The sequence below is a fragment of the Artemia sp. Qi Xiang Cuo genome, chromosome 11 (genome assembly GCF_049724085.1).
Source record: "Artemia sp. Qi Xiang Cuo chromosome 11, ASM4972408v1, whole genome shotgun sequence".
Classification (NCBI taxonomy): domain Eukaryota; kingdom Metazoa; phylum Arthropoda; class Branchiopoda; order Anostraca; family Artemiidae; genus Artemia; species Artemia sp. Qi Xiang Cuo.
This window is the reverse complement of record NC_142804.1, coordinates 33979441-33996175: the sequence shown is the minus strand read 5'-3', so window position 1 is coordinate 33996175 and position 16735 is coordinate 33979441. Positions and strand designations below refer to the sequence as shown.

At 34.4% G+C, this 16735-nt stretch overlaps 1 protein-coding gene across 1 annotated transcript in view; it reads left to right on the top strand.

Annotated features, from left to right (window-relative positions):
• The window catches only part of LOC148946908 (uncharacterized), a 161400-nt gene that overhangs the window by 48849 nt on the left and 95816 nt on the right, over nucleotides 1-16735 (top strand). The window lies entirely within an intron of this gene.

The window sequence follows — 16735 nt, the reverse complement described above, 5'->3', positions numbered from 1 at the left end:
GTGTAGCTACGAGTACACTGGTGGATCCAGGGGGGCCGGGGGCGACCTTGAGCCCCCTCTCAAGATTTTTCTGGCGCCCTTTTTCCCTCTTTCCCTGTTTTTTCTGTTTTCCCCCTCTTTTTTTAGAATAAATTCGTCAATGTGGTCAATTAGTGGCACCTTTCTCAAGCCCCCAAAGATTTTGCTCATTGGCGCCCTTGTCACAGTGCCCCTCTCCCGTGACTTTCCTCTAGATCCGCCCCTGTAAGAGTATTATCTTGTAGTAGATGTCCTGATGACCAGAATTTAGGGATCCTTCTTCCTTCACTAGTTGGATTAAGTCTGGGCCTTAAACAGACACAGTTTAAAAATTACCTCACTTTCCATCAAACTCGGTTGAAATCTGACAAGCACTTTGGGTAGATGGCCTGATTACGATAATATATGCACCTTCTCACTTAAGTTATGATAGGATTGCCAATGTAGACATAAAATACACAACCAAGTTAACACATTTTACTTTCCATCGAGTTTGGCTGGAAAATGGTACCCTCTTTTGGAAGATGTCTTATCGACAAGAACGTAACGAACCCCTTCCATCACTCCCATGGCAGTTAGATCGGACCCTGATTAAAAAAAAAAACAACAACAAAACATTCCCACTTAACTCCCCACACCATGACTCTCTATCCCACCATTCAACATTTCCCCACGCACAAGACCCTCTAGCCTGCGACTACGACTACACATCTATCTACATCACTCCCCACCCAATTTTCGGTACTTTCCCATTATATGGGTCTTTCTAAAAAGTCAAGTTTGGTTAATGCTAAAGAAATAAAATAAAATAGGATAAATATATAATAGTTTATAAGCAAATTTGGGCTATATATTTGCACATTAGGGGAGGGGGGGCGGGGGTGGGTAAAGCATAGCATATATTAAATACGTAACCCAACTTAACCTAGGTACCTTCCCCCCCCCGAAACCCCCAAAAACAACAGTTTAAATATCGTATACGCAATGAAAACCACCCTATGTAGTGCATTACTCTATAGAAGTCTCTTGAATTAACCCGTCAAAAACGGGTTTTTCTTGACTGGTTTCCTTGTAAAGGCCCATATAATGGGAAAGTGCCCAATTTTCCTTCCGTACTTGACTAGTCCAAAATTCTACACTCGGAAATTTCTTGACACACCGCAACTTCCAAAAAACCAAACTCTCCACGGTACAACTATTGCTCTTGTGCCAGTTGATTACAAATCTGACACTAATATTGCAATTTAGATCCCCATTATCATAACCCAATAGTCACAAGTTTCACAATGAGTATGTAATTTTCACAAAAAGTAGACAAATAAAGGTTGTTGATGACGAATTTGAATTTGGCGTTACACCGTGTTGAAAGTAGAATTTCGCAAGTATTTTCAATCTTTGTGGTTGAATAGTCAAAAGAAGAGCCTAATGTTTGGGCTACTCCAGCCCCCCCACCCTAAACTTAATATATATATATATATATATATATATATATATATATATATATATATATATATATATATATATATATATATATATATATATTCTGCCTCTTTTGACTCATATTAATTCAGGTATTATTTTAGGAATTGTCGTAATAATGATTGTATTTCAAGTAATACCAATAATTAAGATCGTAGTATGACTCCAAAGTCAAAACGCCCAAGTAAATACTTCCTAAAAAGTTGTTAATTTCCGCCCCATTTGGTTATTAAAATTTAGATGCTTGTTAATTAGCAATGTGAGGTTAATATTGTAGTATAGAAGTATATAATCAAAACACATTTAGTGCACCTCAAGTGGTGTTTGATTCCAAATGAAATTGGAAATTAAGGATTTATGAGCTTGCTGATAATGAGTGTGAGGATAATACTAAACTGTATAATACTTGAAAATGGCCGTACTAAATTAAATCGGTTATCATCTGAATATTCATTCAATTCGTAAGAAAAATAAGGAATTCAACCAATTTGTGAATAATGGTTTCAGGGCGGCATAAATGTTGAATTTCAGCAATGATGCTTTAGCAATGATCAAAGGGGTATTTTTCCGCCCTCCAACAGAAAACTATTAGCTATTATTTTCCCCAACAATTGTTTTTCCGCCGTCCAAATAAAAACTGTTAGCTTACATTGTCAGAGGATTTCTCTAACAAATCGGATACTTATTGAAGGAAATTGTTGGGGAATTTAATGCAACATATTCAAAAATAGGCAGGATGGGTCCTTTTTATGCTTATAATATTGATAGAGAATCAAGGACTGCTACTATTTCTTCTTTTTCTTCCTTTCCCCTTTTATTTTTTTAGAAATATCTTTTCTGGTCATCTCATTGAAAAAAAAAATTAATTTTTCCGTTGAAAAAACAGAAAAACAACGAAATTGCCACGTAGTTATAGCAATTTGATATGATGAAAAAGCTAACGATTTCACGATTGCAATTAAATTATATTTTTTACTAGGTTGATCCACTGCCTCCATACATGGGATAATTTATGTAAATGAACTAAACAGTTCCTTTAGGAAAGCTTGAGCACTGGTGTTTTACTTTTCGCCTAAATTCAATGTACTTTGCCAATTAATAACCTTTGTTTCACTTGCTGGCATTAATAGCTATATTTTTATTTTATTTTATAAGATATGAACAATTTGAAATATTCCATTAATTGAATTTCAAAGCTTTTGTGTCAATTTGGTATTATCAAGCTGAGATAAACTCATTGCAACACCAACTTGGTCAGAATTTTTCTTTGAATTTCCTACCCAATTTCATGTTTCTGCGAATTGTGAGCTAACTATTTCTGTTAGGTAACAATTCTGTTTCCGCCGTCCAAACAAATTTTTGTTAGCTAACATTGTTAGCTAATAATTGGACGGCGGAAAAACCCCTTAAATAAAAAAAAAGTTTTCAGTAGAAATTAAGGAGCGTAAACCTAATCGGTTGTCACCTGTATATTCATTCAATTCGTAAGAAAAATAAGAAATTCTTCCATTTTGTAAATATAAAAAACAAATTTTCAACAGAAATTAAGAAGCAACATTAAAACTTAAAGCAGATAGAAATTATTCTGTACATAAGAGGGACTGGTCCCTCCTCAATCCCTCGCTCTTTACGCTACAGTTTGACTCTTTGTCAAAATACTTTAAGAACAGTTGCTGAAACACAAGGGCCGTTGAATTGGAATAACAAACTCTTTTAAAGCCCTAAAAAACTTTAGTAGAAAAAAAAATAGAAAATTCCACGAAAAATGCCTTTATATTTCGCAGTAAAAATTCTATATTTAATCAATGGACAAATCCCAGAACTTACAGTCCTTTCCCCAAGGGCTGTGATGGTTCATGTTATCTCCAGAGGCATACTTATCGAATCTTTCAACTATGCTGAGCCAAATAGCTGTCTCAAAATTTTTATTGTATTTGTTTTCGGTAAAAAAAAAGGGTGTGCTTGGGAGGGGAGGGGTTTAGTTGCGCCCCAATAGTCTTGATCACTTAAAAAAAGGACTAGAACTTTTAGTTTCTGTTTGAATCAGCCCTCTCCTGATCTTCTAAAGACCATTGGTTTGATACGATCACCCCTGTTGAAAAAAAAATAATAAACAAACAAATAAAAGATCCTCGATATTTTTTCTAGTAAAAATAAAAAATTCCACATTTTTGTAGAAAAAAACTTGAAAACTTTACAGTAAAATTACTGATCTGCTGAACCTGATGGTGGGATTTTCAGATGGGTGTTTCTACTTTTTTTTTAAACTTAATGATTTGTTTATATTTGAAATTAGCGTTAAAAGCCTATTTTTTATGTATGAAATATTACTAAAATTCCTTTTTTAAGTTTTGGTTATTTTTGCGCCAAGTCACTTTTTACGGACAGTTTGTTACCACCAAGTGTTTGATGAGCAATTATAAAATTAATATATCTTGCATATTTAGAACCAGTATGTACCAAGTACGTATATAGGCTTTCTTTTACTGGGAGAGAGAGGGGTAATAAAAAAATAATTTTAGGGGGAGAGAGCAATAATAAAAATTCCAAGTGATGATTTGAATAACAAGTAATTAATTGAAACAGTAATAACAAGTAATTGAATAACAGTAAATAACAAGAAAATTAGCATTTCAGTTGGCCGAGGCCCTTTTACCCGGGTAGATTCATGGGATGAGTATTTGATTTTGTTGTTGCATATTCTAATCAGATTTGTGCTTTTTAAAGTTTCGTTTTCTTTTGACAAGGGTCACATTTTACTTACAGTTTGCTTCAACAAACTATTTGACCCAGGGCTCTTTTGGTTGTGAAAGAGGCTGCTGGACCTCTTTCAACCTTTGCCCTTTACGTTATTTGTAGTATTTCTATAACAATGTTTCGAAAATGATAATCATCCCTTAATAAAAACACACATCCAAATAATTATTGGGGGGGGGGAGGTCTCAAGCGTCAAAAATTAATTATAATGTCCACGTTTCCAAGGTTTTCAAGGTAATTCCTCCTAACAAATCTTTCTATAAGGATTTTCCGCATGGATATTGGCAGGGGGTCAGGGTACAATGCCCCCTCCCGGAACTGGAAGATTTTAAGCAATGTATACAAATAGGAAAATGAGTACTGTCCTCACTTGAATGTCTGTTAAAACAAAGCTACTGGTGACACTTCTCTCTTCCTCCGATGCTGAGTTTTCTGGTGGTGCTCATGATCCACCCAATTTTTTGCACCGGTAAGCATGTAAACGTGTATTTATTAAACCAACAGAAAAATATCTGCAATAAGAGGGCCGCTATCTTCCCGCTCCACCTACACTACAGGGTAGTCCCAACATATTACTAGGAATCAAGGGAGTTATTGATTAATTTCTCCCCCCCCCCTCCAACCTTCTTTTATATCTGTCTGATGATGCACCGAAAATTGGATAATTTGGCATAAAAACCCGCATTTCGAAACTTAAAGCGCCCTTCGTCCACCCGGACAAAGATCCACCGACCCTCCTCCATAATGACTGATGCACAATTATACACCACAGCACATAACTTTATTAACTTTCAAATGAATTAACGTAGTTATGTGAAGCTTTAAAATACTTATACTAACCATCTCTTTTGTGTGGATCATGTGGGTCTTAAGGAAAGAATACACCACCGCGCCGCCGCATTACTGCCTCTGAAACTAAAAAGTTCAATATACAGTTTTTGATAATTGCGGATCAATCGGTTTGATTTTTAACTGGGTGGATTCAAACCTCAGAATTTTTACTCGGTCTTTTTTTGGTACCCTTTGGGCCATACTTGCCGTCTTAGGCAAAAAATGGTAAAACACGCCACTTTGCCGTGGTGCAATTGTTTTGCTACTCAAAAAAACACACTAGAATTTTCAATGTCCTCTATAATGCACTTTTCCTCCAAATAGTGGGACCATTGATTAGATGTTATTAGCGCTGGAAAAAGAAAAACAAAAAAAAGAATAAACACACATCGATGAACATCCTTCTTGGATAAAAAACAACATTTCACAAGTTTGTAGATAAGGGTTTGAAACCTTTACAATGGAGTTCCCTGTTATGGTTAATTTGATGGTTAAACTATCATCAAGATCGTGCTATATTTTGGGTGTTTCGTCCTTTTTTGAAAAGCAGGCAAATTTTTTCACGATCATTACTTTTGTTGGGTAACTTTGAACTTAGTGAAGTTTTTATATTTGGAATCACCATAAAGAGCCAATTCTATTGATGTATATTGCTATTAATTTAAAAAAACAAAGTTTTTCCGAGGGAAGTAAAGAGCGAAGTTAAAACTTAAGACGAAGAAAATTATTACTTCACAGCCTATCTAACATATGTTAATAAAACTAGTACAAATAAACCAACTAATTATGTTTCCCTATGAGGATTATACAAAACTAGTGCTTTACTGAAAACACAAAATAATAGGAGTTTTGGTACAGTAAAAGCAAACTAATTAAGGTCACTTTTTATAGAATCAAAATATTACCAATCCCTTTTAGGAACAATTCCTTTTAAGATAAAGCAACAATCCAATTTAGGATTTAACTTAATTTTTTTTTTTACGTTTAATTTGGTATCACTTCTGCACAATGGCTCAGTTCAATTACTGGCTCTCGTTTTGGTTCTGAAAGGGACAATCCGTTATGATTAGTTTGTACACAAGTTCGCAGTAAGGCCATCTTGATAGTATTAAGACTATAGACTAGCTTTAGAATTTGTATCGTAGCTTGAGATTCACTCTTGTATAGAGATATATAATCGGATTTCCAGAGTACATATTATGTCTTATTTGATCTCCATTTCAAGTGATACTAAAGAATATTTCTTACAATTTAAGACTGTATATTACCCACTATTGGTATTATAGCTGGTGAGAGCAAAATGCTGCTTGATAAACCAATCCAATATTTCTGTAAGCTGTTCAATTACTTCGCGATTATTAAAAAAAAAAAATTTAGTTTAACGCTTATGTTTTTCAGATAATTTAATTGTATACTGAAAGTTACCAATGTCACAACTGATGTAAGACTATGGAAAGCTTTATAGATTCGTTTAGTGTTGTCAGGCTTCATACTCACTTTTGACTCTTAAATCAATAATGCTGTTTTTTATACTTGACTTTTTTGTTTTCAGTAAAGCGCTAGTTTTGTATAATCCTAAAAGCATAGGGAAAAATAATTAGTTGGTTTATTTGTACTAGTTTTATTAATATATGTTATATAGGCTGTGAAGTAATAATTTTTGTTCATTTTAAGTTTCAACTTTGCTCTTTACTTCCCTCGGAAAAACTTTGTTTTTAAAAAATTAATCTTTGTTCGTTTTTTGATTAAAATTCAATGTAGAAAAAACGTTGCCTTGATCTTTTTTAATTATACGGAATAATGTATGCTCGTTATAAATTTTAATGACACTCCTAAGTTTCAGTTGAAAATAGATTTTTAATATAGTTTTTAATTATCACCTATCTAGGGGAGATAAGACACCTATTAAGAATACTGCAAACAACCTTGACAGCTAAGAAAAACTTTAAGTCTATTACATGACGTTTATCATCCATACTTCACAAGACAATACATGTATTGGATGTCTATTAGTCTTCTTTACTTTTACCGCAGAAACAAATATTTCGTCATCAAATGGGAACTGAACTCCAACATTTGGTTTTTCATATTGTACTATAATTTCTCGAACTCTACGAGGAAAAGCGCGTACAATAAATTTCGTCTCTTTATTCTCTGGTACAATCAGAGCTTCATTTTGGCAAACATTTTTCGGGGTCTCACACTCGTTAAAAGTGTTCTCAAGTTTTCTATCTTCTGGGAATTTGGATTTCCGATATTTCCAAAGTCTCCTCCTACTAAAACATCCACTGCTAGAGTAGGTACTAATCCTACTTTCATCGTTTTTCTCTGGATTGTACCGCCGTTCCTTGCAATTTCTATTCTAACCCAAGTAGACGGGTATTGGTGCTTATTTTCATAATAACACACTGTTGTAATTTTATTTTTATGGTCTATTTTCGTTCTATTAGTTAGGTCAGTTCGCACATAAGTTTGATCACTGCAAGAATCAATTGCCATTTCAACTAATTCCCCGTTCAATTTTCCGTTTATCTTATGCGACTCTGCAAATGCGTAATTTTTTTCCCTATTATGGGTCATGGCCCAGGCTGTCGTTCTATGTGGTTTTTGGTCATATATATTGGGGCATTTTCTTGGAAAATGCCCCGTGGTACCACAGTTATAGCAAGTTAATTCTCCTTGCGCTGTGTTATAGTGCCTATATTTGTTATACTCTTTATTTTGAAATATGTCTGTCTGGTAATTTTCATTTTCTCGCGATTGATTCTTAGACAAATTATTATGGCTATCTGACAGCCTAGAAGTTAGTTTTGATAAAATCTCACTTTCTGAAATTCCCCATCGGGCTTCGAGTAGGCCTATCATGGTTCTTTTACACTCTTCCTTTTTTTTCTCTAGCTATTCTTCCTTCCTCCGTGAAATTTAATATTCGTTGTGCCATATCTATTTGAGTGCTTTTTCGCGAGCTCCTGCTGGATCTCGATTCAACACTGTTCTTTCTACTCGGACTACTTTGATTCTGTCTGTAATTATTTCTTCTTAATTCATTTTCTGAATTCATTTGTTCCCTATCTGTACTATATCTATCCCGCAACTCCCATTCATTCGGCACAGCCTCTGAGGGATGAGTTCGTCTTGTTTTTTCACATATTATTTCTTACTTGTTTATTTCGTACCCCCTCATTTTACTACGTCTACTTCTCTCTGATTATATTTTTTTTAATTCAATTATTCAATCTTGATAAACTAAAAAACAGTCACGCAAAATTTATGGCACGCAATAACTATTGTCAATTATCAGTTCCCTGTAACAGTATTCAACAAATTTTCAAATAACCGAAATATCTTGACTTCATTAGTGATTAAAGAATTCTTTTACAGCAAGCAGTTTTACGCGAGTGAAATATATCTCCGAATAACGAATTAACAAGGGTTGGACGAGAAAATTTTTCAGAAAAACTGCACAAATATTCCACTAGTGAATTAGCCGGACTAAACTCAAACAGGATAACTACCCTGTAAACAAATCAAGTATCCTCTCTAGATACTCGTACTCCCATCATAATCTCCTCTTGGGCAGATTATTCCATAGGACAGATACCTCCCATCTTCCTTTTTCAATGTGCGCACAAACTGACAAATTCTCCTAATTCGCCGTCCTCAATACTCTTATAACCTTCGTAACTGAAGATTATATCTAAGTCCACCAATTCACTCAAATAATAACCCAACTTTCAGCGTTTTCTTATCTGTCCTTAAACCCTGTAATACTTTTAAATAAGGAGATTCCCCCACTGTAAACTCATTAATTTCACGTTACTCTTTTTTATATTTGTCTAACAAGGCACACAGCCCATTATAAACCTTCATAATTCTTTTAATTAATTGCGTATTTTTTTCTTTTTATATGTTACCGCAATAGGCTACTTTCTAGGCCAAATTAACCCGTCTCTTCGAAAACGCCAAATTCTTTTACTATCAGTGCTGTTGATAGCACTGATAGTAAATTTTTCTTGCTGCCACCACTTATTGGAGGTCTAACGTACGGGGGTCACCACTTTTTGAGGCAAAAATGGCGCAAAGAGGTTGCTATGCCACTTACTGGAGGGGGAGAACCCCTTGTCGCCCAAAATAGTGGGATTTCCGCGGTTACTCCAACGGTTCCGTATCTACTACCGTACTCGAATAGTCCCAGGGCCACTTTTAAGGCCAAGGGTTACCGGTAATATTTCTAACTATCTCTTTAGACTCGACCTAGGCTGAAAAGTCAAAGATTATATAGTATAAAAATTTAAGCTCTATGAGTCATCGCTCAACTGGCTTTTTCAGACGCTCACTAATTAGTGGATTCTTCAAACATCGTAATAAAAGCTTTCCTAGGGTTTAAATATGTGACATGAATGAAGTTAAATTTATAAAAAGGACATTTTTCTGAAACAAAAGGGGCCAAAGGTCCCAACAACATGTTTTTCAGGAACGTTTGTTTTTCGATGAACAAAAAACTGTTTTTTCTCTGCCTACTTCCCTTGAAAAAGCCGTAATGAAGACAGGGCTTTGTAAATCACCTACTGACTAGTAGAAACTAGAAGGCTACTGTAACAAAAGAGAGCTGTTTAAGGGCTCATTTAACAGATTATATTTATTTATATCTAATCACTTTTTATAAATTTGACTTGATAGCACATTCCCATAAAGTGCACTTTCGGTTGTTTCCCCCATTTTTTTTTTTATGAAAAAAGTATCTTTTCCAATGAAATGACCCAAAAAATGTGTTTTTCAAGGCCTAGGCAGGAGCAAAAAACTAAGGGGGCAAGAACGTCCTTTTCCCTCAATTACCGCCGTTAGAACTAGCACACTGGCTTCATCGCAGAGTGAAGTTTAAAGGTTCAATTCAAAATTGTTGATCATTCAAGCTTATTTTTTGGTAGATTTTCAGTTGAAAAGTTTTTAGTTTTAGTTAATTTTTTTTTTCGTAATAATCTTTTACTTTTAAATGAGCTCCAGTTAGGGGCTTTGGGCCATAATTATTGCAATGGTACCGTTTTATGCTTCCAAACTCTTCCAATTAAGAGGTGGTACCAAAAGTGCTATATGGCACTTTTGGATTGTAAAACTGATAAAAAGCACGTAGATATGAGTAATAGGTTTAAATGAGCGATTAAGCATCTCTCTATGATGTTTTGGTAGCACGCTAGGCCTGTTGAAAAAAAAAATTGAAAAAAAACGCGAGAGAGAGATCAGTAGTACCGATGAAAACAGTGATATTTCTTTTTTTGCAAGGAGGGGGACCTATATTTCCCTGTACAAGGTTTTCGATCCGGCTGATTCTAATGGTACAGTTTTTATTTTGATCTGACGCTATTTTCGAGGGGTTTAATTGCCATAAATTTCTTTTTGCAATAAACTTTTACTTTACAGAAGCTAACAAAAAATGTATTCAAAAAAAGCAATTGTAAAAGTTAAAAGATAATTTTTGTAAATAAATTTCTGCGTGTTCATCTTGCAGACAAGAAAGCTCAACTTATTTCAAAGTAGAAATATATTTCCTTATACTTTAAAGCATGTAGATATGAGAATTAGCTCTTGAATGAGCCATTAAGAATCTCTTTATGATGTTGTGGTAGCCCGCTAGGCCTGTTGAAAAAAAAAGAAAAAAAGAACAAAAAACGGGAGACAGATCAGTGCTATCGATGCAAAAAAAATGATTTTCCTTGTTGTTGAGGGAGGGGGACTGTAACTTTCCTGTACAAGGTTTTCACCATGTTGATTCCAATGGTACGCTTGTCATTTTGATCTGACGCCATTTTTGAGGGGTGTGAGGCTTTTTTTCGAAATCACCATAAAATTCTTTTCGCAATAAACTTTTATTTTTAAGACGAACCGAAATAATAGTTAACGTTCCGGAGTCAGTGTCAGATGTAAATTTTTTTTCACTAGGCAGTTTTTTTCAAAACGCATTTTTTGAATTTTGGTTACTATGGGTTGTGGCTCGCTCTTTACTAGGTTGAAGCTGCTGCTGCAATCTATGCCGGGACATGCTTTAAAAAATAGGCCTAGAAAATGACTGAAAAAAACAACAACAGCGGATACCGATATTCGTGATACGATACATGCGATACCAATAAGCACGATACCGATACGTGGGATGTTGATACGCCCGATACCACACACAACCTTTCCCCAGGGACTATGCAGGGCCATATCATCATAAAAACCATATATATTGGACCTTTGAACTATTTTAAACAAAATGGCAATCTCAAAATTTTTATAGAACTAGTTGTGGGGGAGGAGGCCTGTAAGGTGGGGGGGGTTATTTGCACTCCAATCTTTTTGGTCACTTGAAAAGGGCACTTACAGATTTAATTCCTTTTCGAATGAGCTATTACACACCTCTCTGTGATGCTCTGGCCACCCCCTAGCCCTTCTAGAAAAAAAAGGAGACATGCAAAAAAGTCATTTTCCTTGGTGTTCAAGGTGGGGGACTGTAATTATCCTACAAAAAGTTTTGGACCATGCTGATTCCATGGTGAACTTTTCATTTCGATTTGACGCCGTTTTCAAGGGGTTTCAGGCTCTTTTTCGAAATCACCACAAATTTCTTTTCGCATTAAACTTTTACTTCTAAAATCAACCAGAACAATAGATACCATTCCTGATTCAGTGTCAGACGGCAATTTTTCTTCACTAGACAGTTTTTTGAAAACTCGTTTTCCAACTTTTGATTACTATGGGGTGTGGTTCGCTCTTTACTAGATTGCAGCTGCCACTGCAACCATGATCAGGACTTCTTTGCTGTCAGTTTCGTTTACTACTAGCACGAGTCACTTATGCTATGAATTGTTATGAAGTATATAAGCATTTTCTATTTTATATAAAACATCATTTAATAATGCCTTTATAATTCACAAAAAGTGTGATATGCTTCTTTTATCGTTAAAACCATTCTTGCTGAACAGTACATGTCGTTACATTTTACATTGGGAGTCTGATTATCGATTTTTGAGCTTATTCTATTTCTGAAAAAGTTGCTGGTTAGTCACGGTTACAGAAAGGGTTTAAACTTCGGGCCTGTCTGCTTACTGAAATCCCTGGAATTTTAAGGCTTTCTTACAAACCTGTATCCAGGGGGATAGGGTTTAAACACACACACCCCCCCAATATTTTTTCCGACCCGTAAAAACAAAACAAAAATGCAGAGAAGAAATTATTGATCCGTTTTCTTAAAGTTCTTTTTGTGCCCCCACCCCCTCCCCCCCGCCAAGAAAAAAAATCCTAGATATGCCATTGCTGTCTTATGTATTTTTCAAATAGAATGTCCGGTTTTATTTTTCAATTTGGCCTTCACTTACAAATACATTTTTACATAAGTGGCTTTTGTTGAAGCATCAATGTTGTTCCTCCATATCAACGTTGGCTCCATATTTACATTGTACATATTTTTGTGCTTTCCAAAGAAATATTTTACCACTTTCCATTTTTAAAAGATTTTTTCCTATTCCAGTGATCTCTACAAACCAACTCTTGTCAAAATAAATCATCTCTACAAACAAATCTCTATTAAGGTCCTAAAAAGCTTTGGGGTGATTTGTCCTGTTGAATCTTAAACTGACCCTCTGCTCCTTCGGAATCAATTGTTAGATAAGTAAATGACCTTGTGTCAAGTGGATAAGAAGACTGTGATCTGGAAAGGTTTCTACTTGAGTGTCATCAATTTGTTGGGAAAGAGAGAAAGAACAAGGGAGAGAGAGAGACAGAGTGAGAGAGAGAGACAGTGAGAGATAGAAATGTTCATGTTAATTGTTTCGTTTGTTCATTTATTTAAAAATAAAAGGTTGATTGATTGATTGATTGAGACAGAGAGAGAGAGAGAGAGGGAGAGAAAGACAGAGAGAGAGAGGGAGAGAGATAGAGATCTGTAAGTAGGAGAAGAATGTGGAGCACTCTAATTAATGGTTACTATGGTGATTAACAGACAACGTAGCCTTAGATGAACAATACCCTAACCGCAGCAATATTACGCTCCCATATAGTAGTAGTTCCTTTAAAGTACTTATCTGGTACACAATATAAGGATGGGATCTTCATTAGTTGGCTTAAACCTTCACTACTTGATTAAGCTTGAAAAAAAAACGGGATATAAGACTAATTTGGTGCATTAAATAAACAATAATAGCAAAAATAAGTAACTTTACGAAGATCGTGCTCAGATAACTTTTTACGTATATTCCTTTTCTTTTCGCCTTTTTAAAGCTTCTGCTTATTCTTGGTCTACCTGTTTTGGTTTGTATTTCTTCTTTGACGTGTCCTCTTTCCAAAACTCCTTCTATTTGTGACCTTTGGTTCTTTCAAAAGGAACCATATTTTTGAAGCTATCTCTCTTTGCCAGGATTTTTGTATATTATATATATATATATATATATATATATATATATATATATATATATATATATATATATATATATATATATATATATATATATATTTTATGTTTTAAAAAATAAAGTTGTGAGACAGAGTCAAGCTTTAGCGTAAAGAGCGAGGCGTTGAGGAAGGGACAGTCCCTTTCATATACGGAATAATTTCTGTTCGTTTTAAGTTTTAATGTCACTCCTTACTTTCAGTTTAAAAAACTTGTTTTTTTTCATTTAATTTTTGAACGTTTTTGAATAAATGCAGGTTTTGATCTTGGCTCACCGTATATGAATAATTAAAACAAAATTTTCATATTAATTTACTTTTGTATATATATATATATATATATATATATATATATATATATATATATATATATATATATATATATATATATATATATATATATATATATATATATATATATATATATATATATATATATATATATATATGCTACTACTACTAACAACTCATCGCAGCACCAAGCCACCTGAGGCCAACACAGCTACGCACGCTCCTCCTCCACCCCAATCTATTCAAAGCCTCCCTATTTACACCTGCCCACGAAGTTCCCATTTTCTTTAAATCTTTCTTTATGACGTCCTCCCACTCAGGACAGGGACGACCTGCTTTCCGTTTAGCCCTAGATGGTTGGCCGAAAAGAACAATCTTCGGCAATCTGTCATCCTTCATCCGCACAGCGTGCCCTAACCACCTCAACCTTTCTTTCATTATAGACCTAGAAAATGGTATTGAACCACATTTTTCATATAGCCTATTGTTTGAAATACGGTCAGTCAGCCGGGTACCCAGAACAATCTTTAAGCAATTTCTATTGAAAACATCTAGCAAATCTTAATCAGATTTTCGGAGCTTCCATTCTTTAGAGCCATATTTGACCACTGTCATCACTGTAGCTTCTAAGATTCTAAACTTAGTTCGCAGACTTATCTTCCTGTTCTTCCATACTTTTTTTAACTGTGAAAAAACACCCTGAGCCTTGGCTATTCTACTTTTAACATCTTCACTGCTCCCACCATCTTTACTAGTAATACTACCAAGGTAAGTAAAGCTGCCCACCTGATCAATCTTTTCATTACCCAACGTCACCTTTTCATCTTCACTTATTCATAGCCTTAGTGACTTAGTCTTCCTAACATTAATTTTCAAACCAATACTAGCACCCTGAACTCGCAAAACCTCTAAAACTTCATTCATTTTGCTCACACTTTCATCTAGGATGCTTAAATCATCAGCATAATTTAAGTCCACGAGACTTTTTCTTCCCCATCTGATTCCGTGGTCTCCCATTGCCTTTCCTGTGCTCCTTAAAACAAAGTCCATCAAAATAATCCATATAAAGGGGATAGAAGACAACCCTGCTTAACTCCTGATTTAATACAAAACCAGCAGCTAAAATCATTTCCTACCTTAACCGCAGCAGTGTTATTCTCGTACATAGCACTAATCACTTTAATGTATTTGTCTGGTATACCATACAAGGATAAAACCTTTACTAAAGCTCCTCTATCAACAGAATCGAACGCTTGCTCATAATCTATAAAACTGAGGACCAAAGGTGTTTGAAAACTTAGGCACTTCTCAATTATTAACCTAAGAGTGAAAATATATATATATATATATTTATATATATATATATATATATATATATATATATATATATATATATATATATATATATATATATATATATATATATATATATATATATATATATATATATATATATATATATATATATATATATATATATATATATATATATATATATATATATATATATATATATATATATATATATATATATATAATATATAGTACCGGGCTTCGCCGCCGCGCGTCCCGGCACTCAGGCACGTGGCAGACTTCTATATATAGATTCTCACTGTTGCTTGTCTTCTAAATGCAGTCAATTTGAGCCTTTTCCTGATGTCATGACGTCCAAACGGACCTTAAGTTGGAAGTGGTGTCTTTGTAAAGTTACATTTTTTTTATTGGACCTTTAACTTTTGCCTCGGCTTGTCTTTTTTTCAATTGTTCAGGTCATGGGACAAAAACTTCTTTTTCTTCCAACGATTTATCTAGTCCCGGTTTTTGATTTTCAAAGATATGGAAGGCATTAACGACCACCTTTGTTTCTTTTAATTGTTCAGGTGGTGGGATAAAAACTTCTTTCTTTTGCCTTGGCTTGTCTTGTGTCATTATGAAAGACGTATCGCCGAACCTTTTGTTTCTTTTAGTTGTACAGAGGGTGAGAAAAAAACTACTTTTTCTTCCTACGATGTATCCAGTCTATATTTTCGATTTTCAAAAGTATGGTAAATATTGATGTCAAAACCATATTATCATCGATATCATTATCATTTGTTTGCTTTCTTACCCTCGTCTTATTTTTCAGCATTATTAATCACCTATTATCAAGCTATTGTTTTTTTTAAACAAAGATAAGGTAGGCATTGATGACCTTATCTATGATTAAATACCAAACCGAATCATCATTGCTATCATTTCCAATTTTGACACGTTTTGATTATCGCTGTCCATGTTGATTTTCATTTCCTCGCTGCTCTTCATTTTCATTTTTGACTCCCACACTTGTTTGGTGTCGTATTTCTTCTAACCGCGTGTGTCTTTGCCCTTTATTTTCATTTTTAAAAATGCTCTAATTGTCGTTTTCGCATATTTTATAACCGCCCGTGTCTTTGCTCTTCATTTTGATTTTTGATACGTTTTTGGACTTTGATTACTTCAGACAATTTAGCAATGGCCTTTGCTTTAGCTGTTCGTATTGGTGTTTTCGCAATTGATGGTCCAGGCTGTCAAATTTCACATCCTATCACGTTTGATAGTTCAGATGTTGGTTCCAAAGAATCCTCATTTATAGTAATTGCAGCAAATTTTCGTTTTTTGGGCCTTTCAAGTGACATTATGTTATATAAATAACTGTTACGTTAGAAAATCAACAATCTTGTTTATGCTATGCATAACATTATATAAGAAAATGCTTATATGATGTCATAAGAAATGCTTATATGATGTAATAACATAGTACTTGACGTCATTTGCAAAAAACAAAATTAAGGCTCTTAACAATTTTTTTCAGACTTCTGACCTATCTAGATCGTTTTTTTATGCAAGAATATCAAACGATACCAATTTTTCTGAAAAAATATGTAGCCGTTCTCGAGAACATACATACATACATAAATAC